The sequence below is a fragment of the Hyla sarda genome, chromosome 6, assembly GCF_029499605.1.
Source record: "Hyla sarda isolate aHylSar1 chromosome 6, aHylSar1.hap1, whole genome shotgun sequence".
In the NCBI taxonomy this organism is placed as follows: Eukaryota; Metazoa; Chordata; class Amphibia; order Anura; family Hylidae; genus Hyla; species Hyla sarda.
In genome coordinates this window covers 243,013,757-243,035,801 of record NC_079194.1, presented here as the reverse complement: position 1 = coordinate 243,035,801, position 22,045 = coordinate 243,013,757, and the positions used below count along the sequence as shown (strand labels likewise).

The window sequence follows — 22,045 nt, the reverse complement described above, 5'->3', positions numbered from 1 at the left end:
TGGTGTCTGATCTTGAACTGGCAGCCTGAGCCACCACCACTTTAAATCAATGGCTGCCGGGACGTCTGACTAGTGAAATCTTTCGCTCCAGACCGCAACGTCAGAGACATCACTCGTCAGACGTCCCGGCGGCCAGCGCTGCTCATTGAGCCTGCCGGAGCAGCACTGATCTATGTAAGAAACCTATGGGCCCAGGCTGTTGGGGCCACCAAATGGTATTACATATACAGAATGTCTGGTTAGGAGAAACAAATATAACGCACCCACAGGGAGTAGCGCCATTTTAATAAAAATTGTCAAAAACCTTAGATAACAGTCATACAGAATATATTAGAAAGCATTTTTGATTTTCAGTCAATCAGAGAGCAGCACTAGTGAAATAGAACTCCCAGGAGGTAACAGCGTGTCACACATGTGATGTCATAACCATTGTCCACCAGAGAGCAGCACTGAGCAGAAATAACACTGCTCCTGTTCATTCTTCATCAGTGAGGGGCCGGTGCTGGACACTGCAAAGACGCGGGAATGCAAAGTCATACACATGACTGTGACTGGTAAGTGTTACATTGTTTTGTCCAAAAGGTCTTTAGTGTAGTTCCATGTGCATTTCTATGATAAACATGTAAATAATTTATCTTTTGTTTTCTTATCTTAGATGCACTATCTCCAGGACATGGAGTAGCATTTCCGGACCTACAGCAAGACATTGGATGAAGGCACAGCCCCAGAAATAACACTGGTCCTGTTCATTCTTCATCAGTGAGGGGCCGGTGCTGGACACTGTGTAGGGACGCGGGAATGCAAAGTCATGCACATGACTGTGACTGGTAAGTGTTACATTGTTGTGTCCAAAAGGTCTTTAGTGCAGTTCCATGTGCATTTCTATGATAAACATGTAAATAATCTATCTTTTTTTTCCCCTATCTTAGATGCACTATCTCCAGGACATGGAGTAGCATTTCCGGACCTACAGCAAGACGTTGGATGAAGGCACAGCCCTAGGAATCACACACATACACAGACACATTTGCCCAAATTATAGAGGTAACCTCCTTTAGTATGCCCAGAGGAAGGGCAATACAGTAGCCATGGATTCCCTACAGGTTTCCTCCCCTCTGGAGGTTTTTCCTGTCCTGAGTATTAGTTACTGTACGCTCTTTGTGAGTGATGGGAGGTTACAAAAAATCCCCTACACAAACATTTTCATAAATTATAAATAAAGTTCCCCTTTTTTTAAACTGTTCTTTGACTTGTTTGACTCATTTATTTATTTCTGTGTGTGAAAATAGAGTTAGCAAAACATGGATGACCAAAGCTGCTCTCCTGCACGATCTGCATAATGCGGTGCAGAGAGGTAACTGGTGCTGGGTGGTGCAGTTTATGAGGCAAGCGTAGAACACCCAGCAAGTTCCATGCACAAGCCTTTTTCTGATGAATGGGACTCATGCAGGGAACTTGCTAGGGGTCATACGGTTGCAAAGGATCAACTTTTGGGTACATGAACTGTCCCTTAAAGGGGTACTCCGCCTCTAGATATCTTTTCCCCTATCTAAATGATAGGGGATAAGATGTCTGATCAAGGGGATCCTGCTGCTGGGACCCCAGCAATCTCCATGCAGCAACCAAAATTCTAAATAGTATGTTTAGATCACTGGTTCCTGTGGTGGGATTTGTGACATCATGCCACACCTTCTTGTGACATCACACCACCTTCCATAGACATAAATGTAAGGGGCGTGGCGTGACGTCACGACCCGAACCACAAGAACCCAGAGTTCTAAATATATTATTCAGAACGCCGGGTGCTGCATGAAGATTGTGGGGGTCCCAGTGATCAGTCATCTTAAGTCCTATCGTTAAGGTAGGGGATAAGATATCTAAGGGCGGAGTACCACTTTAAGGAATTATAGAGTGTAGGCATGCCTTACAAGCAGGTAGAAAAAGAACAGCTGGGAGAAATGGCAGGATACAAAGCTATGTGTGGCTGGGACCGATTTTGGGTGTGTTCTGGCCGATTAAAGGAGAACTATGGCAAAAATTTACATATCCCCTATCCATGGGTTATGGGATAAGTAGCTGATCGTGGGGGGGTCCCCCTGCAATACCTGGGATGAGACTTGTCGCTCAGTGAGAAGCGCGCGTTGCAGACGTCAAATCTAAATTTCCCTGGATCCCCCCTCCCCCTTCATGTCCACCACAGACGCCCCCAGTCTGCTGTCTCTTACAGAGTTTTATGCCCAGAAATGGTTGGCTACTCACTTTGTCAGTAGATTCTCATCCTAAATATGAAGACAATCGGGGAAATGGAAAGGAAATGTTGGAGAGGAAATGTTGTCCAGTTGCCCATAGCAACCAATCAGATCACTTCTTTTATTTTTCAGAGGTCTTCTCAAGAATGAAAGAAGCGATCTGATTGGTTGCTATGGGCAACCTGATGAAAACATCTTATTTTTCTTTAACAACTACAGTACTACAACTCCAATTGTAGTGTGCCTGTTCAACCTGTGCCTCCTCCAACCCTGAGCCTTAGGGGGGCACAGACGGATCACAGTGGGGGTTGTAATACTTTCATTTTTACTGTTCCCTATAACTCTGTAGCTTCTGTAGAAGTATGAGGCTCAGCCTTAGAGTCAGTGTATCTGGCTGCTCCGGTGTTCTTCTATTTTACAGCCTGGACCCTGTTCTCCTCCATACTGGTCCCTGTGGTCGGGTCAGATGGTTCTGGACTGGGGCTGAATGGTTGCTTGAGGGATTTAGTGGCAGATTTTTTGGGACTTCAGTTGTTGGATGACCTCTCTCTTCAGTGGCTGGTGATATTCGTAGTGCAGAATTCACAGGTGTTACGTAAAAGGGGTACTCCGGGAGAAAACATTTATTTATTTATTTTTTTATATCAACTGGTGCCAGAAAGTTAAACAGATTTGTAAATTACTTCTTAAAAATCTTAATCCTTACAGTACTTATCAGCTGCCGTATGCTACAGAGGAAGTTGTGTAGTTCTTTTCGGTCTGACTACAGTGCTCTCTGTGATAAGGAGCAAATCTCCATAGTAAACTTCTCCTACTCCGGACAGATCCTGACATGGACAGAGGTGTCAGCAGAGAGCACATCCTGTGAAACACAGCTGTTCAGTGTGAGAAGCGTGCGGGTGTGTCTCTGTTATAGCTCTCCAGGACTTCCAAGAAGACTACAGAGGCAGGTGTTCTAACAGCTTTTCCCAGGAGGGTGACAGACTCCTGGGGAGAGCCTCCCCTGCATGGAGCCCCGGAAATCTCGAGCCTCCACTCCCCGTTCTTCCAGGCTGGCGGGGGGTGGAGAGAAAACTGCAACAGCCATTGTTCCGGCCGGAGGAAGAAAATCTTGCAGAGTCTGCAGCAATACAGGCTCTGCTTCCACGGCGACGGGTGCCAACCAGAGATCTGGAGGAAGCAAGGCGAGGAGGAAAAGAGTGGAAATGTGGGCAGAGAGAGGGCCCAAGGAGTCGAGCGATACATACTGCTCCCGCATGGCCGCACACTTTGCGGAATATGACCAGTGCGGTAAGGAGCTGAGGATGGCCAGGGAGGATCTACGTGTGGCTCAGAATCTGGTGAGCACGGGGTCCAAAAAGAACAGGCCAGAGCTAAGAAAGAGGATCACAGCGCTGAAAAGCGAGATTGTGAAGCTGGAGGAGAGGAGAGACGAGATCCTGGAGGGAAGCGGTCTTTTCCAGGAAAAGCTGATTAATGAAGACCGGTTTGCCGCCACAAAATCCCCAGGTAAGGTGGGGTGGATGATGGGGAGAGTAGTGGCGGTGAAGAAAGTGAGGATCGTGGTGATGAGGAAAAGGATGAGAAGGTGGAGGAAGACGCTGTGCCTGTGGCTGCTCCCTGTCACACCCAGGCCACCCAGGACAGCTATATTGAACCGGCCCAGGTGGCTCTTCCTTCAAGTGAGAGCGAGGAGTATGATGTGGAGAGTGAGGCTGGGGGATTGCTAAGGGCAATAGTCATGCAGGAGTCCCCAGCCCACCTCCAGCATTTCACCTTTGGTGATGATCTCTGTGATGATGTGGCAGTTAAGAGGAAAAAGCAAAAGACACAAGAATCTGTGCAGTATGTGTTTGTTCCTTTCCAGCAGTCTGGGCCAGCTGCAAAGCTGGTTCAGGCTGCTGGGCCCCCCAGACTGCCAGACTCCGTTTCTGTGGTGGAACGGAGCCAGCATGGGGATACAGCATGGCGTCAGGAAAGGCTGTGAACGCAATAGATGTGAAGCCCACCCTTCCTGCCGGTAGGGAGGGGCAGGATGGGCTCATGGTGGGCAATGGCGAGGCAAGCTATGCTGCCGTGTACTCGGGGGGGGGGCGGTTCCCCGAGTGCCATGGGCATTGCCGACACTGCAGGGCACTCCCCTGTGAGAGGGGGGGAGTGTCCAGGCGCCGGTGGCAGAGAACGGTGGGTCCCCCGAGAACTGTGTGTTCAGCGGGCGCTGCGGGGCACTCCTCTGTGAGGGGGGGGGAGTGTCCGGGCGCCAGGATTAGCGGCAAAGCCAATGCAGCCGGCCAAACTAAGTCCAGGCACTGTGGGAGGAGCTGGGGTGCGCTCGGAGGGGCAGCCCCAGACTTCGGAAGTCACATCACCCATGGAGAAGGAGCCATTATCGTTGACCCCAGCAGCTAAGCCAGAGCAGAAAATCTATTTAAAGCCAGCAACACTACAAGTCCCAGCCAGCCCAGAATTTGTTAGGCAGGATGCTATGAGTGCATGATGTGAGAATGATGGGTGTAGTAGTGTTGTGGATGAGAGGAGTGTATGTGGGAGTGTCAGTGGAATGAATGTTGGTGGTAGTAGTAGAGGTATGAATTGGAAGTCTAGCATGAAAGGAAATAAAGATGATGAGAGTAGTGGTGTGAATGGTGGTATTAATGGTTCTGGTTCTGGGTCTAGGTGTGTGTCTGGTCCGGCTGCCCCCCGGTAGTGACTGCTCCTAGGAGCTATGCCAATGTCACTGCCGGGGGTTCAGGGGGGTCCCTGTCTCCATCCGGCTCTGAAGGCCACTTGCAACAGCGCCTCCTGGAGGCTCTCCGCAGGGGCGACAGGTCGATCCAGGTAGAGGGAAGGGGTGAGGTCGATCTGTCTTTCTGGATAGAGAGGCACGGTTTGGGGGCTTTCCGAGAGCAGAATGAGGAGGTGGTCTGGTCCCTCCCAACACCCGGGCAGGACAATAACCGTAGGAATGTGGTCCGTCTGATTTGGAGGGGTGAGGATGCGTGTCCACCTCGCGCTAAAGTGGTTGAGCTCCTCCTTCAGATGGAATTCAGGGCGAGTGACATCTTTGCCCTGATTCACCCCTACGGTTCGTCTGAGTTTGACGTCAGTTTCGTTCGGCCAGAGGGTCTTGAACTCTTCTGGTCAAACTACGAAGTGGCGAAGAACGAGCCCGGCTGGCGGGATTTCTCCGTAAAGGCGATTTCCCATCAGAACTCTGTCAAGAAAGTGACCGTTTTGACCCGTAACGAGTTGCTTTCTTGTTATGACATCATGACCTGGCTCGGACGGTATGGGGATGTGACGGACATGTCCAAGAAAAACTTTGATGAGCACGGGATCTGGTCCGGGGCCTGGACGTTTTCCGTCAAACTCAAACATTCAGGGAGTACGGTTGCCCACATTCCGTCAGCCGCCTTCCTTGGACGTGATAGGATTCAGGTCTTCTATCAGGGGCAACCTAAGGTCTGTCACAGGTGTGGCAGCCCCACCCACTTTAGCGCAGCCTGTACTGCGCTTTGTGTGGTGGGGTGGGTCATCTGGCCGCATCCTGTCGGCAGATCCGGTTCCACCTGTGTGGTGTCCTCGGGCACCCTTTTAGCCGTTGTCCTAGCGCCTTCGCCCGTGCAGCGGCCGCTCCGGCTGAGGAGAGCTGTGAAGTTGCCTCGGCTGGGGAGGGTACGGGCAGGGATGGGGGTGCAACAGGGCTAGTGAGGAGGAAATAGGGCCCCGCCAAACAAAGGCGGGAGGAAAATCGTAGAAGGAGTAGGGAGCTGGAGAGTGCCCAGGTGGCGGGGGTAGCTTCAGCCCCTGCTCCTGAAGCTGGCCCTGTAACTTCTGAAGCCCTGGAGGAGAACGTGCTAGATGAGGAGATCGGGAGACTTCACAGAGAGGAAGGCAATATGGCAGACCCTTCCGATTCCTCCCACTATGAAAGTGTGGATGAGGATAGTGGGCAGAGGCCCAAAAAGAAAGACAAGGACAAAAGGAAAGGGAGAAAGAAGAGGTCAGAGCCCCTCTGTTCCTTGTACTGCGGGCCAGATCCAAAATGGAAGCCTGACTGCCCCCCCTTTGATTGACCTGTCAAACCGGTACCTCGTCCTCGATACCATCTCCTCCCCCTCCTTGGAGGGGGAAGGTGAGGGCGGGGTGCCTCGGGAGAAAGAGCCTTTGGGGGGAACTGGGCCCTGTCCTGTCGAGGCACCTTCCTCAGAGGGCAGGGCTAGACCGGGGCCACACGGAGACGGGGACCTTATGGACCAATCAGAGTCGAAAAAAAGATGTAAGAGTGGTCCTGCCCTCTCGTCGTCTTCGGGGGATGAGGGGGCTAAAAAGAAGGGGAAAAAGAAATAAAGGGTGAGGCCATCTAATTCAATCACCCTTTATGGCGGCACTCACCCCATTGACGCTGGCATCTATTAACTGTGCCAGCATTAAGTCGGATACGGCTAGATTTGCAGCCTTTGATTTTCTCGGCCGCGTTGAAGCCGATATTTTCTTTTTACAAGAGACCAGGTTGTCAGATCTTGCCTCTCTGGTAAAAGCCAGAAGAGAGTGGAGGCGTGGGCCCTCCCACAGGTCTCTTGCGGCTGAGCCGTATAGTGGGATGGCGGTCCTTTTTACCGCTCCTGTTGAATGCCGACGGGTTATTGAATTAGAAATGGGGAGGTGCCTGATCTTAGATGTCTTCATGAAGGGACAAGAGCTCCGGCCCATTAACATCTATGCCCCGCAAACTAAGCGGGGCCGTAAAGATCTCTTTATGAGGATTAAGCCCTTTCTTTTTGCAAGTCGCCAAGTGATCTTTGGAGGGGACTTCAATAATTAGTGTTGAGCGGCATAGGCCATATTCGAATTCGCGAATATTTGCAAATATATGGACGAATATTCGTCATATATTCGCAAATATTCGCATATTCGTTATATTCTCGTTTTATTTTCGCATACGCGGAAATTCGCGTATGCAAAAAATTAACATATGTGAAAATTAGCATATACAAAATTAGCATACGCGAAAATGCGCATATGCGAAAATTAGTATATGCGAATTTTCGTATATGCGAATTTTCGCACGCCAGTCTCACACAGTAGTATTAGGGTCTTCTTTACACCACACAAGCTGGAAGCAGAGAGGGGTGATCACTGTGATGTGGATTGTGAAGAAAAAAACAAAAAAAAACCGAATATTCGTAATTACGAATATATAGCGCTATATTCGCGAAATTCGCGAATTCGCGAATATGCGATATTCGCGAATAATATTCGAATTGCGAATATTCGCGAGCAACACTATCAATAATGTCACGAGGTCCCAAGATAGGAGAGGCTCCAATGGTCCGCTGACTTGCGATAGTGTAGCACTGATTAGCATAGCTAGAGAAGCTCGCCTGGAGGATGCCCACATCCGGAGCCCCTCGGGCCACGCGGGTTTCACCTATCATCAAGGTAATCGCAGGTCTGGGATAGATAGGTTTTATTTAAAGGAGGAATCCATCTCTTCAGCAGTGTCCGTGGTTGAGGTGCAGTTTTCCGATCACTGTATGATTTCGTTTTCCCTGAATGTTTCAGAGACCCCCCGGATGGGAAAAGGTTATTGGAAGCTGAATTCGTCCCTCCTGGAGGAAACGGAGATAAGACAGTCCTTTGAGGATTTTCTTCAGAGTCAGGTACCTTAACTGGACCTATGTAGTAGTAAGTCAGAGTGGTGGGAGATATTCAAGAAGCGGGTTGCGGGGTTCTTCCGCCAGCTCTCGAGCCTCAGGTCCCTGAACAGGTATCACCTGTATCAGGGTCTGAGGAGGAAACTCGAACGTCTCGTCTCGACTGGAGGTAGCCGAGAGGATATCTCCAGAGTGAAGTCCTTGCTGATGAGGTGTCAGTACGATAGGAACGCATCTTTGGTTTTTGAGAGGGATTACGGGAGGTACCGCTCGCCCGACCCTTACAGAAACTGTAAAGCAATTTCAGGACTGATTGATAGTACGGGATCTCTGAATCGGTCCAGATCAGGGATCTTGGAGATCGTCAGATCCTTCTACTCTCACCTCTTGGGAAGGAAGGATCTGGATCGGGATGTGATGTCGGGTTTCCTGGCTGAAACCATTCCTGAGCCAGGGGTAGACCCCTCTCTTGGCGTTTTGGCAGAAGAGATCAGGGAAGAGGAAGTGAGACTGGCTATCGAGGGGCTTTCCCCCAAGAAGTCGCCAGGTCCAGTTGGCTTAACATCTGAGTAGTACAGGACCTTTAAGGAGTCTTTAGCTCCCCTCTTGACTGAGGTATTCAATGAGTGTCTCTCCTCGGGCACTCTGCCGAAGTCAATGAGGAGGTCAGCCCTGATTCTTCTCTCAAAGGGTAAAGATCCCAGCCGTATTGAGAATTGGAGACCCATAGCTCTTCTCAATACGGACAGGAAGCTTCTGGCCAAGATACTGTTTAATCGGCTGGTGAAGTTTCCACCCCGGCTCCTTTCGGAGGCCCAGCACTGCACTGTTCCAGGCCGAAGCACCTTAAGTGCTGTCCTTAGTGTAAGGGAGGCAGTGGAGCGGAGTAGTGCGGGTTTCTGGAAGGGGTACTTGCTGTCCTTGGATCAGGCCAAAGCATTTGATCGGATGAACCACGAGTACCTCTGGTCCGTCCTCCTGAGATATGGCTTACCAAGTACTTTTGTTAATTGGCTTAAGATCTTGTATGCAGGGGCAGAGAGTTTCCCACTGGTGAAAAGGTTGTCTGGCCACTCTTTTGGAGTGGGGTCCAGAGTCCGTCAGGGTTGTCCTTTGAGCCCGCTGTTATATGTGTTCGCGATCGATCCCTTCCTTAGGAGGGTGAGTCGCGGACCATTGGCGGGAGTCGGGATGAGTCTGGCGGAGCCGGAGACCATCCAGAGGGTAGTGGTGTACGCTGACGATGTCACTATTTTTGTCTCCTCGAGAGAGGAGGTTGATGTGGTGATGTCGGAGGTGGAACACTATCCGGAGGCATCCGGGTCTAAGATCAACCAGGATAAGTGTGAGAGTCTCTGGCTGGGAGGGGGGGATCCCACATTTGATCTCCTGGACACCCTTCCAGGGCCCCAAGAATCAGCAAAAGTCTTAGGCATCACATTTAGCCAGGATGATTATCCCACCAAAAACTGGGATGGTAAGCTCCAGGATGCCACTCAGAAGGTGGACCAGTGGAAGGGTTGGTCTTTGACCCTCAGGGAAAGGGTACACCTGATCAAATCGTACCTGCTCCCCTTGTTTATCTATCTGGGCTGTGTATGTATCTTGCCAGAGGCCTACCACACTAGGATCTACAGTCTGTTTTTCCAACTGTTATGGGGGAACAGGATGAACCTAGTCAAGGGGGAGGTTACGTACCGCACGAGGAGAATAGGGAGTTTATCTATGGTAAACCCTGTGGTGTTCTTAACGAACACCTTTTTAAAAGCTAACATCTCAAACCTCTGGTCAGAGAGGGCTCCTTCGTGGGTACTCTCCTGCAGGGAATGGTTTTAGCCTTTCTTCCAGGAATGGGAGAGAGGAGGGCGAGTGAAGGACCTCCGTACGCCCCATGGATATCTTCCGGCTTACGCTACCCCGACTCTGAAGGCGATACGTTGGTGGGGTCTGGAAGTGTGGGAGATCAGGACCCAGTCAAGGCAGTTCCTTGACAAACGGGTTCTGTTGACCCACTTCCAGAAGCCTCTGGCGCTCAGGGACTGCCCAGGTCGGGATCTGAGGGTGGGGTTGTACCTTTTAAACATGAAAAGGATCCCCCAGAAGTTTTGGGCCTGGCGCTGCTTTCAGGGGAAGCTATATGTAAGGGACAACCTGAAGTGCAGGAACTCTGATGACCGGGAATGTCCCCGAGAAGAGTGTGAGGACACGCTGGAAAGCATGGACCACTTCCTGCTTCATTGTCCCTTTAATATAGGGGCTTCCATCGGCTGGAGTCAACTTGCCGGCCTTACCTATCTGGAGTGGGCTTATGGGGCATTTAGGAACTTGGGTGGCCGAGACCGGGGCACCTTATTCTTAGTTAGTTTAGTGGTTAGGTACTGCACGTGGAAAGCACGGTGTTTAGTGTCGACCCAACAGAAAATCCTCTCCGAGGTGGAGGTCTGTAGGAATATCACCGGTGACCTCGGGAAGATCATGTCTTTGGAGTATGGCAGTCTTGGTACCAGTAGGGCTTCTCTCCTGTGGAGAGGGTTTTCTTTTGATGTGCCCTAGGTACTAGATATTTTGGATAGAGTACCTTTATTTTGGATGGGAGAAGTGTTATAGGGATAGAGATAGGGTGAGAGTAGGGTTAGTTTTAATGGAGGGATAGAATTAGGGAGAATTGTAGGGGGAGTTAGGAAAAGAGTTAAAAATTATTTTGATGTATCAAGTCTGCCATCCTTCTTCCTGGTGGTGGGCTAATGCATGTGCACGCTAGCTTTTTTGTTTTGTTTTAAGCTGATATGGCATGAAGGGCTTACAGGCGACAAAACTTGGGCCTAAAGTGGGTTGTGGTTCAGTGTTTGTTAGTTAGTATGTATAAGTTTGTGTATAAGTTGGTTGGGTGGAGTGCTAGGTGGGGAGGGTGTATTTGTGGGTGGTGGTGTGTTTTCGTGTTTTGGGGGGACCTGACATGGGTCAGTTAAGGACAGGGCTTTGTAAACTGTAGAGGAACATATGGACTCTGACCCATGTGCAGGAGGGGTGGTGTGGGTGAGGGCACAGTTCTAGTGTAGGGATTTCCTGTTTTTTTTGTAGGTTTCTGTAAATAGGGTGCATATATTTATGTTTATATACTATATTTTATTTCTATTAATGTGATTTTGTATCTATTTGGTTTTGTATCTAAAGTTTTTTTTTTTTTGTTATATTGTTTCATATTATAGTTATGGCAGTCGGACCAGTTGTTGTGTTATGTGTTTTTGTTTGTTTATATTTTAAATTTTTTATTTATTTATTTATTTTCCCCTTTTGTTTTGTTTTCCGAGTATGAATGGTTTTGAGTCACAGTCGGGTAGTGCTAATTTTACGTTTTGATAAGCCAAGTTGTGCTGTTTATTTTTATTTATTTATTTTTATTTATTTATTTTTCTTTTTTCCCCTGAGTATGGATGGTTTGAGTTACAGCCAGGTAGTGCTAATTGTATGTTTATGTTTAAGCCAAGTTGTGCTGTTTTTATGTTCATTTTTGGTATGTGTGTCAGTGTTTTTTTGTTTGTTTTCTTTTTGCTTTGTAAAGCTGGGCTGGCTGGTTAGGCAGGGTTTTGTTTTTGATTTATATTATAGCTGGTTAAGCTTGTTTTTTTTTTTTTTTGTTGTATTGGATAAGTCTTGTATTTTTATAATAAAAAGAGTGTCAGCAGAGAGAACGGTGATCAGACTGGAAAGAACAACTCAACTCTGTAGTATACAGCAGCTGATAAGTATTGGAAGGGTTAAAATTTTTAACCTGTTAAGGACCCAGGGCGTACCTGTACGCCCTGAGTCCGCTCCCAATCTATAACGTGGGGCCACGGCATTGATCGCGGTGCCGCACGCTATTAAACCTTTAGACGCGGCATTCAAAGTTGAACGCTGCATTTAAAATGAAAGTGAAACCATGCCGGTTAGCTCAGGGAGCTGTTCGGGATAGCCGCTGCGAAATAGCGGCATCCCGGACATCTTACAGGACAGCCGGAAGGTCCCTACCTGCCTCCTCGCTGTCCGATCACCGAATGACTGCTCAGTGCCTGAGATCCAGGCATGAGCAGTCAAGCGGCAGAATCATCGATCACTGGTTTCTTATGAGAAACCAGTGATCAATGTAAAAGATCAGTGTGTGCAGTGTTCTAGGTCCCTATGGGAGCTATAACACTGCAAAAAAAAAAGTGAATGAAGATCATTTAACCCCTGCCCTAATAAAAGTTTGAATCACCCCCCCCCTTTTCCCATAAAAAAAAAAGTGTAAATAAAAATATACATGTGGTATCGCCGCGTGCGGAAATGTCCGAATTACAAAAATATATCGTTAATTAAACCGCACGGTCAATGGTGTACGCACAAAAAATATTCCAAAGTCCAAAATAGTGTATTTTTGGTTACTTTTTATATCATGAAAAAAGGATTAATAAGTCCTATCAATGCAAAAATGGTACCGCTAAAAACTTCAGATCATGGCGCAAAAAATGAGCCCTCATATCGCCCCATACGCGGAAAAATAAAAAAGTTATAGGGGTCAGAATATGACAATTTTAAACGTATTGTTACGCCGAGCGCTCCGGGTCCCCGCTCCTCCCCGGAGCGCTCGCTACACTCCTCTCACTGCAGCGCTCCGGTCGGTTCCACGGACCCGGGGCGCTGCGATACCGCCTCTGGCCGGGATGCGATTCGCGATGCGGGTAGCGCCCGCTCGCGATGCGCACCCCGGCTCCCGTACCTGACTCGCTCTCCGTCAGTTCTGTCCCGGCGCGCGCGGCCCCGCTCCCTAGGGCGCGCGCGCGCCGGGTCTTTGCGATTTAAAGGGCCACTGCGCCGCTGATTGGCGCAGTGGTCCCAATTAGTGTTTACACCTGTGCACTTCCCTATATCACCTCACTTCCCCTTCACTCCCTCGCCGGATCTTGTTGCCTTAGTGCCAGTGAAAGCGTTTCCTTGTGTGTTCCTAGCCTGTGTTCCAGACCTCCTGCCGTTGCCCCTGACTACGATCCTTGCTGCCTGCCCCGACCTTCTGCTACGTCCGACCTTGCTTCTGTCTACTCCCTTGTACCGCGCCTATCTTCAGCAGCCAGAGAGGTAGAGCCGTTGCTAGGGGATACGACCTGGTCACTACCGCCGCAGCAAGACCATCCCGCTTTGCGGCGGGCTCTGGTGAAAACCAGTAGTGACTTAGAACCGATCCTCTAGCACGGTCCACGCCAATCCCTCTCTGGCACAGAGGATCCACTACCTGCCAGCCGGCATCGTGACAGTAGATCCGGCCATGGATCCCGCTGAAGTTCCTCTGCCAGTTGTCGCTGACCTCACCACGGTGGTCGCCCAGCAGTCACAACAGATTGCGCAACAAGGCCAACAGCTGTCTCAACTGACTGTTATGCTACAACAGTTACTACCACAGCTCCAGCAACCATCTCCTCCGCCAGCTCCTGTACCTCCTCCGCAGCGAGTGGCCGCTTCTGGACTACGACTATCCTTGCCGGATAAATTTGATGGGGACTCTAAGCTTTGCCGTGGCTTCCTTTCCCAATGTTCATTACACTTGGAGATGATGTCGGACCAGTTCCCCACTGAAAGGTCTAAGGTGGCTTTCGTAGTCAGCCTGCTGTCTGGAAAAGCCCTGGCTTGGGCCACACCGCTCTGGGACCGCAATGACTCCGTCACTGCCTCTGTACACTCCTTCTTCTCGGAAATTCGAAGTGTCTTTGAGGAACCTGCCCGAGCCTCTTCTGCTGAGACTGCCCTGTTGAACCTGGTCCAGGGTAATTCTTCCGTTGGCGAGTATGCCGTACAATTCCGTACTCTTGCTTCTGAATTATCCTGGAACAATGAGGCCCTCTGCGCGACCTTTAAAAAAGGCCTATCCAGCAACATTAAAGATGTTCTGGCCGCACGAGAAATGCCTGCTAATCTTCATGAACTTATTCACCTAGCCACTCGCATTGACATGCGTTTTTCCGAAAGGCGTCAGGAGCTCCGCCAAGATATGGACTCTGTTCGCACGAGGCGTTTCTTCTCCTCGGCTCCTCTCTCCTCTGGTTCCCTGCAATCTGTTCCTGTGCCTCCCGCCGTGGAGGCTATGCAGGTCGACCGGTCTCGCCTGACATCTCAAGAGAGGACACGACGCCGCATGGAGAACCTCTGCCTGTACTGTGCTAGTACCGAACACTTCCTGAGGGATTGTCCTATCCGCCCTCCCCGCCTGGAAAGACGTACCCTGACTCCGCACAAAGGTGAGACAATCCTTGATGTCCACTCTGCTTCTCCACGTCTTACTGTGCCTGTGCGGATGTCTGCCTCTGCCTTCTCCTTCTCTTCTGTGGCCTTCTTGGACTCTGGATCTGCAGGAAATTTTATTTTGGCCTCTCTCGTCAACAGGTTCAACATCCCAGTGACCAGTCTCACCAGACCCCTTTACATCAATTGTATAAACAATGAAAGATTGGACTGTTCCATACGTTTCCGCACGGAGCCCCTTCTAATGAGCATCGGATCTCATCACGAGAGGATTGAACTTTTGGTCCTCCCCAATTGCACCTCGGAAATTCTCCTTGGACTTCCCTGGCTTCAACTTCATTCCCCAACCCTGGATTGGTCCACTGGGGAGATCAAGAGTTGGGGGCCCTCTTGTTCCAAGGACTGTCTAAAACCGGTTCCCAGTAACCCTTGCCGTAACTCTGTGCTTCCTCCAGTAACCGGTCTCCCTAAGGCCTATATGGACTTCGCGGATGTTTTCTGCAAAAAACAAGCGGAGACTCTACCTCCTCACAGGCCTTATGATTGTCCTATCGACCTCCTCCCGGGCACTACTCCACCCCGGGGCAGAATTTATCCTCTCTCTGCCCCAGAGACTCTTGCCATGTCTGAATACGTCCAGGAGAATCTAAAAAAGGGCTTTATCCGTAAATCCTCCTCTCCTGCCGGAGCCGGATTTTTCTTTGTGTCCAAAAAAGATGGCTCTCTACGTCCTTGCATTGACTACCGCGGACTTAATAAAATCACGGTTAAGAACCGCTACCCCTTACCCCTCATCTCTGAACTCTTTGATCGCCTCCAAGGTGCCCACATCTTTACTAAATTGGACTTAAGAGGCGCCTATAACCTCATCCGCATCAGAGAGGGGGATGAGTGGAAAACAGCATTTAACACCAGAGATGGACACTTTGAGTATCTGGTCATGCCCTTTGGCCTGTGCAACGCCCCTGCTGTCTTCCAAGACTTTGTTAATGAAATTTTTCGTGATCTGTTATACTCCTGTGTTGTTGTATATCTTGATGATATCCTAATTTTTTCGGCCAATCTAGAAGAACACCGCCAGCATGTCCGTATGGTTCTTCAGAGACTTCGTGACAATCAACTCTATGCTAAAATTGAGAAATGTCTGTTTGAATGCCAATCTCTTCCTTTTCTAGGATACTTGGTCTCTGGCCAGGGACTACAAATGGATCCAGATAAACTCTCTGCCGTCTTAGATTGGCCACGCCCCTCCGGACTCCGTGCCATCCAACGTTTTTTGGGGTTCGCCAATTATTACAGGCAATTTATTCCACATTTTTCTACCATTGTGGCTCCTATTGTGGCTTTAACCAAAAAAGATGCCGATCCCAAGTCTTGGCCTCCTCAAGCAGAAGACGCCTTTAAACGACTCAAGTCTGCCTTCTCTTCGGCTCCCGTGCTCTCCAGACCTGACCCATCTAAACCCTTCCTATTGGAGGTTGATGCCTCCTCAGTGGGAGCTGGAGCTGTCCTTCTACAAAAAAACTCTTCCGGGCATGCTGTTACTTGTGGTTTTTTTTCTAGGACCTTCTCTCCGGCGGAGAGGAACTACTCCATCGGGGATCGAGAGCTTCTAGCCATTAAATTAGCACTTGAGGAATGGAGGCATCTGCTGGAGGGATCAAGATTTCCAGTTATTATTTACACCGATCACAAGAACCTCTCATACCTCGAGTCTGCCCAACGGCTGAATCCTCGTCAGGCCAGGTGGTCTCTGTTCTTTGCCCGATTTAATTTTGAAATTCACTTTCGGCCTGCTGATAAGAACATTAGGGCCGATGCTCTCTCTCGTTCCTCAGATGCTTCTGAAATTGAACTCTCTCCTCAACACATCATTCCTCCTGACTGCCTGATTTCCACTTCTCCAGCCTCCATCAGGCAAACTCCTCCAGGAAAGACCTTTGTTTCTCCACGCCAACGCCTCGGAATCCTCAAATGGGGTCACTCCTCCCATCTCGCAGGGCATGCGGGCATCAAGAAATCTGTGCAACTCATCTCTCGCTTCTATTGGTGGCCGACTCTAGAGACTGATGTGGTGGACTTTGTGCGAGCCTGCACTATCTGTGCCCGGGATAAGACTCCTCGCCAGAAGCCCGCTGGTTTTCTTCTTCCTCTGCCTGTTCCCGAACAACCTTGGTCTCTGATTGGTATGGATTTTATTACTGACTTACCCCCATCCCATGGCAACACTGTTATTTGGGTGGTCGTTGATCGATTCTCCAAAATGGCACATTTCATCCCTCTTCCTGGTCTTCCTTCAGCGCCTCAGTTGGCTAAACAATTTTTTGTACACATTTTTCGTCTTCACGGGTTGCCTACGCAGATCGTCTCGGATAGAGGCGTCCAATTTGTGTCTAAATTCTGGAGGGCTCTCTGTAAACAACTCAAGATTAAATTAAATTTTTCCTCTGCATACCATCCTCAATCCAATGGACAAGTAGAGAGAATTAACCAGATCTTGGGTGACTATTTACGACATTTTGTTTCCTCCCGCCAGGATGACTGGGCAGATCTTCTACCTTGGGCCGAATTCTCGTATAATTTCAGAATCTCTGAATCTTCCTCCAAATCCCCGTTTTTCGTGGTGTACGGCCGTCACCCTCTTCCCCCCCTCCCTACCCCCTTGCCCTCTGGTCTGCCCGCTGTGGATGAAATTTCTCGTGATCTTTCCATCATATGGAGAGAGACCCAAAATTCTCTCTTACAGGCTTCTTCACGCATGAAGAGATTCGCGGATAAGAAAAGAAGAGCTCCTCCCATTTTTTCCCCTGGAGACAAGGTATGGCTCTCCGCCAAATATGTCCGCTTCCGTGTCCCTAGCTATAAGTTGGGTCCACGCTATCTTGGTCCTTTCAAGATTTTGCGCCAGATTAATCCTGTCTCTTACAAACTTCTTCTTCCTCCTTCTCTTCGTATTCCTAATGCCTTTCATGTTTCTCTTCTTAAACCACTTATCATTAACCGTTTCTCTCCCAAATCCGTTCCCCCCACTCCTGTCTCCGGCTCCTCGGACATCTTCTCCGTCAAAGAAATTTTAGCATCTAAAAAGGTCAGAGGGAAAACCTTCTTTTTAGTGGATTGGGAGGGTTGTGGTCCAGAAGAGAGGTCCTGGGAACCTGAGGACAATATCCTGGACAAAAGTCTGGTCCTCAGGTTCTCAGGCTCCAAGAAGAGGGGGAGACCCAAGGGGGGGGGTACTGTTACGCCGAGCGCTCCGGGTCCCCGCTCCTCCCCGGAGCGCTCGCTACACTCCTCTCACTGCAGCGCTCCGGTCGGTTCCACGGACCCGGGGCGCTGCGATACCGCCTCTGGCCGGGATGCGATTCGCGATGCGGGTAGCGCCCGCTCGCGATGCGCACCCCGGCTCCCGTACCTGACTCGCTCTCCGTCAGTTCTGTCCCGGCGCGCGCGGCCCCGCTCCCTAGGGCGCGCGCGCGCCGGGTCTTTGCGATTTAAAGGGCCACTGCGCCGCTGATTGGCGCAGTGGTCCCAATTAGTGTTTACACCTGTGCACTTCCCTATATCACCTCACTTCCCCTTCACTCCCTCGCCGGATCTTGTTGCCTTAGTGCCAGTGAAAGCGTTTCCTTGTGTGTTCCTAGCCTGTGTTCCAGACCTCCTGCCGTTGCCCCTGACTACGATCCTTGCTGCCTGCCCCGACCTTCTGCTACGTCCGACCTTGCTTCTGTCTACTCCCTTGTACCGCGCCTATCTTCAGCAGCCAGAGAGGTAGAGCCGTTGCTAGGGGATACGACCTGGTCACTACCGCCGCAGCAAGACCATCCCGCTTTGCGGCGGGCTCTGGTGAAAACCAGTAGTGACTTAGAACCGATCCTCTAGCACGGTCCACGCCAATCCCTCTCTGGCACAGAGGATCCACTACCTGCCAGCCGGCATCGTGACACGTATACATTTTCCTGCATGTAGTTTAGATTTTTTCCAGAAGTACGACAAAATCAAACCTATATAAGTAGGGTATCATTTTAACCGTATGGACCTACAGAATAAAGAGAAGGTGTCATTTTTACCGAAAATGTACTACGTAGAAACGGAAGCCCCCAAAGTTACAAAATGGCGTATCTTTTTTTTTCAATTTTGTCTCGCATTGATTTTTTTTTCCGTTTTGCCGTAGATTTTTGGGTAAAATGACTGACGTCATTACAAAGTAGAATTGGTGGCGCAAAAAATAAGCCATCATATGGATTTTTAGGTGAAAAATTTAAAGAGTTATGATTTTTTTAAAGGTAAGGAGGAAAGAACGAAAATGCAAAAACGGAAAAACCCCGGGTCCTTAAGGGGTTAAATAGAAGAAATTTACAAATTTGTTTAAGGGTAGGGTCACACATAACGGATCCGCAGTATATTTTACGCATCAGATCCACCGATGACCACACTCTAAATTGTGCCTCCAGCTGTTCAGCGTGGGCTGCTTGCTGTGGCAATGTGCCGCTCCGCGCAGCCACACGGGCCTGCGAGTCACCGTGCGTACTGTGGAGCGGCCGCAATGTCACAGGACACTGCGCAGGCTCGCGGTGGCTAGGAATTCCCTGTGTGGCTGCTCGAAGCAGCGCATTGCCGCTGCAAGCAGCACACGGGGGACAGCTGGAGGCACAATTAAGGGTCGGGTCATCGGCGCATCCACAGCGTAAAATACGCTGTGGATCCGTTCCGTGTGACCCTACTCTAACTTTCTGGCACCAGTTGATTTGAAAGCATTTGTTTTTCCACTGGAGTACCCCTTTAAGGTAAACCATGGCCTTCCCTCCTCTAGAGAGAGGATCTGCAGATCACAGAAGGAAACTAAACCTGTAATTAAAGAGAAAATAACTCTTCTTCTATGTTTTAGGGTCTGGTAATTCTACTCTTCAGTAATTGAATTCTTTGCCGTGAATGGCACCCGCTAAAAGCATCAACACGCAGCGTCCTGTTACGGGGATGAGGGCGTCATAGTAAACGTAAAGTGATATTCTCGGTTTGGGGGGAAGCCAATCTCCATTGTATTAATTGAAGCAGAGTTCTCCCACGGTGCCCCCTGATTAACAGTGAGGCGGGCACAGCAGGCACCGGCGACAATTTATGCTGCAAAACTAATTTCCTTAGTAACGTTAGATGAAAATTGGACATCCTGTCGACTACAATCTACCATAGTAATGACCCGTGTAGCAGTGCCATGATTTTATGTCTTTGGCATGCAGCCATTGATGCTCCAGGTGCTATGGGATTTCTGTTGGGACTTGTAGTGCTACAGCAGCTGCAGAGACACACAACCTGGCTTCTTTGCACTGTATAGCATATGCACACGCTGCACCAAAACATCTTGAGCCTTGTATAATTTGGGAGAGCGATATTTGGGCTATAGATCACACTGTAGCACAGCAATTATACTGTTGGCAGCCTGGGCATATTTCATCTCGGATTACATTGAAAAAGATTTCCACCAGGTTGCACGGCAATGAATTAAAACGCACTGCAATGCAGGGTCTCCAGTGTTTAATGGAGTTTGTTCCAGGCTTTCATGAAGCTGCGAGAACACACTATATCTGTCCAGCCATGGCCGGCTTATTGTTGCCTCCGATCAGACGGTGAGGTCACACGGCAGCATAGTGAAATCATTTGGGGAGGCATCATACAGCTTCAATAAAATGACAGCCAAATGTCACATGTATCTAAATGGAAAATTAATTTTTATTGATTGACAGATAGTAGTTACGAAATATGCACTTAAACCCTGCGCCGGAGAAAAGACACATCCTAACCTACATGGTTGAAGGGAAGCCTTTTAGATGAGTCAATAGACTTGGAGTCCAGGGTGTTGAGAGCTAAACATTATAGTATTAAGCTAGGTTTTCATTATTATTTTTTTTTTTCAGGTTTTTGTTTTTTGGCATGAAAAAAGCCACAAATATTGCAACTGCTTTTTTTTTTTTTTTTCTGGCGTTTTTACAGGTTTTCACTGCCTACAATGTACCACTCTGTGGAATGGATGCATCACTACTTGCCTCTGCCAGCTCTATAGTATACAACAGCGCACTGCTGTATACAGTACCGGAGCCCAGATATATTGTATACCTCCTGCCCAGCAAGGATATATAGGAAGCAATCGATCTGTATAGATGGCTGCTTTACTGTAACCCACTGCTGGCCTTAGTGCTGTGTGTCAGCCCAGCAAGAAAAGAGTGAACTAGCATTGCTGAGCTGCGCTAGTTAACTCCTTGGTGTTATACAGCTCTCTATCTAGGTGACTGTATACTGTGGACAAAGTTCACTTACCTATCTTGTTCCTGGTCCATTGCAGCCCATCTTCCAGTGATGATATCACTAGAGTTGGGACTATAACAGACAGGAATGTGGTTGGTAAGTGACTCTGATCACATTGTGCATTGTAAGCCATTTTTTTTTTTTTTAGTAAAATGTATACGGTGAGCAGACCCTTTCTCACAGTGTCTTCCAAGAAGGAAGCATCCACCTTTTGCAGTTGTAGCATGCTACGATTCTTGACAACTGCCACACTGGGCCCTGCGGCTGTCCTGGCATAGTGCAAGTCGTAGTTTTGCAATGGCTGGAGGCACCCTGATCGGGAAATGCTGCCATAGACTAAAGCAATGAAATGCAGTGAGTCAGATTTGATTGACAGCTGGAGAGTGAAGTGCACGCTGCTGCGCACTTCAGCCAGCTATTTTTTTCAATAGCAGAGGGTCTCAGGAGTGAGACCGAATGCAATCTAAACTTTTGACATGTCTGGACAACATGTCAAAAAGTTTATGCAAATGAAACTAATGCTTTAAAGGAGGATCCTGTAAATAGGAGATTGTGTCTAATCTTGGCATAAGTCCTTAAAGAGCCTTTGGAATATTCCAATGGATACAACCAGATCCATTATGTACCAATACCAAAGGGAGTTATAATTTTTCCCATTCACATTGATTTCTATGCCAGAAGATACTACAGTCATAATAATGACAAACATAATAAGCCAAAATTGACCCAGAACTGAGGGCAAAGGGGGGGATGCAGATGTGGCAGGAGTGTAATCTGCTATTGCCAAAATAACTCTGCTCTCCGGCATTTACTGATCAACTTGAATAATAAAGGGGTCATTCCTTATCCACAGGATGGGAAATAACTAGAAGATGGAACTGCAACCCATCCTAAAAATGGAGAAAAGTTGTCACCTGCACAAATGGACAAAATTTCTTTAAAAACTTCATTGGGTGAGTCACCTCAAGAATGTTGGGGTATCTATCCTCACCATCAATATGGTCATACAGTAGTCCACACAAAGAGGTGTAGCGGTATAGTCTATAGAAAAACCCTAATTTGTATAGGTGCCCCCCAGAAATCAGCAATCCTGTGACATCAACAAAACATTCCAACGCGTTTCCTCTCTAGATGGGGGTTCATCATGTGATAGCATACAGGTCGGGGTCCCTGTTGAAATTAGTGGCTGTGGAGATCCCCATGTTTTGTATTTGTTGGTGGCATTAAAAGTAATTGTTAAAGGGGTTATCCAGGAAAAAACTATTTTTTATATATCAACTGGCTCAAGAAAGTTAAACAGATTTGTAAATTACTTCTATTAAAAAAAATCTAAATCCTTTCAGTACTTATGAGCTGCTGAAGTTAAGTTGTTCTTTTCTGTCTAAGTGCTCTTTGATGACACGTGTCTCGGGAACTGCCCAGTTTAGAAGCAAATCCCCATAGCAAACCTATTCTACTCTGTGCAGTTCCCGAGACAAGCAGAGATGGCAGCAGAGAGCACTGTTGCCAGACAGAAAAGAACAACTCAACTTCAGCAGCTGATAATTATTGAAAGGATTAAGATTTTTTAATAGAAGTAATTAACAAATC

General features: G+C 48.6%; 1 long non-coding RNA gene across 1 annotated transcript; it reads left to right on the top strand.

The window, feature by feature from the left end:
- Positions 1-401: 401 nt before the first annotated feature.
- Positions 402-1,241, top strand: LOC130277723 (uncharacterized). The gene is made up of 3 exons (XR_008845551.1): positions 402-554; positions 656-827; positions 930-1,241. It is a non-coding gene; the product is annotated as an uncharacterized LOC130277723 (long non-coding RNA).
- The last annotated feature ends 20,804 nt before the right edge of the window (positions 1,242-22,045 follow it).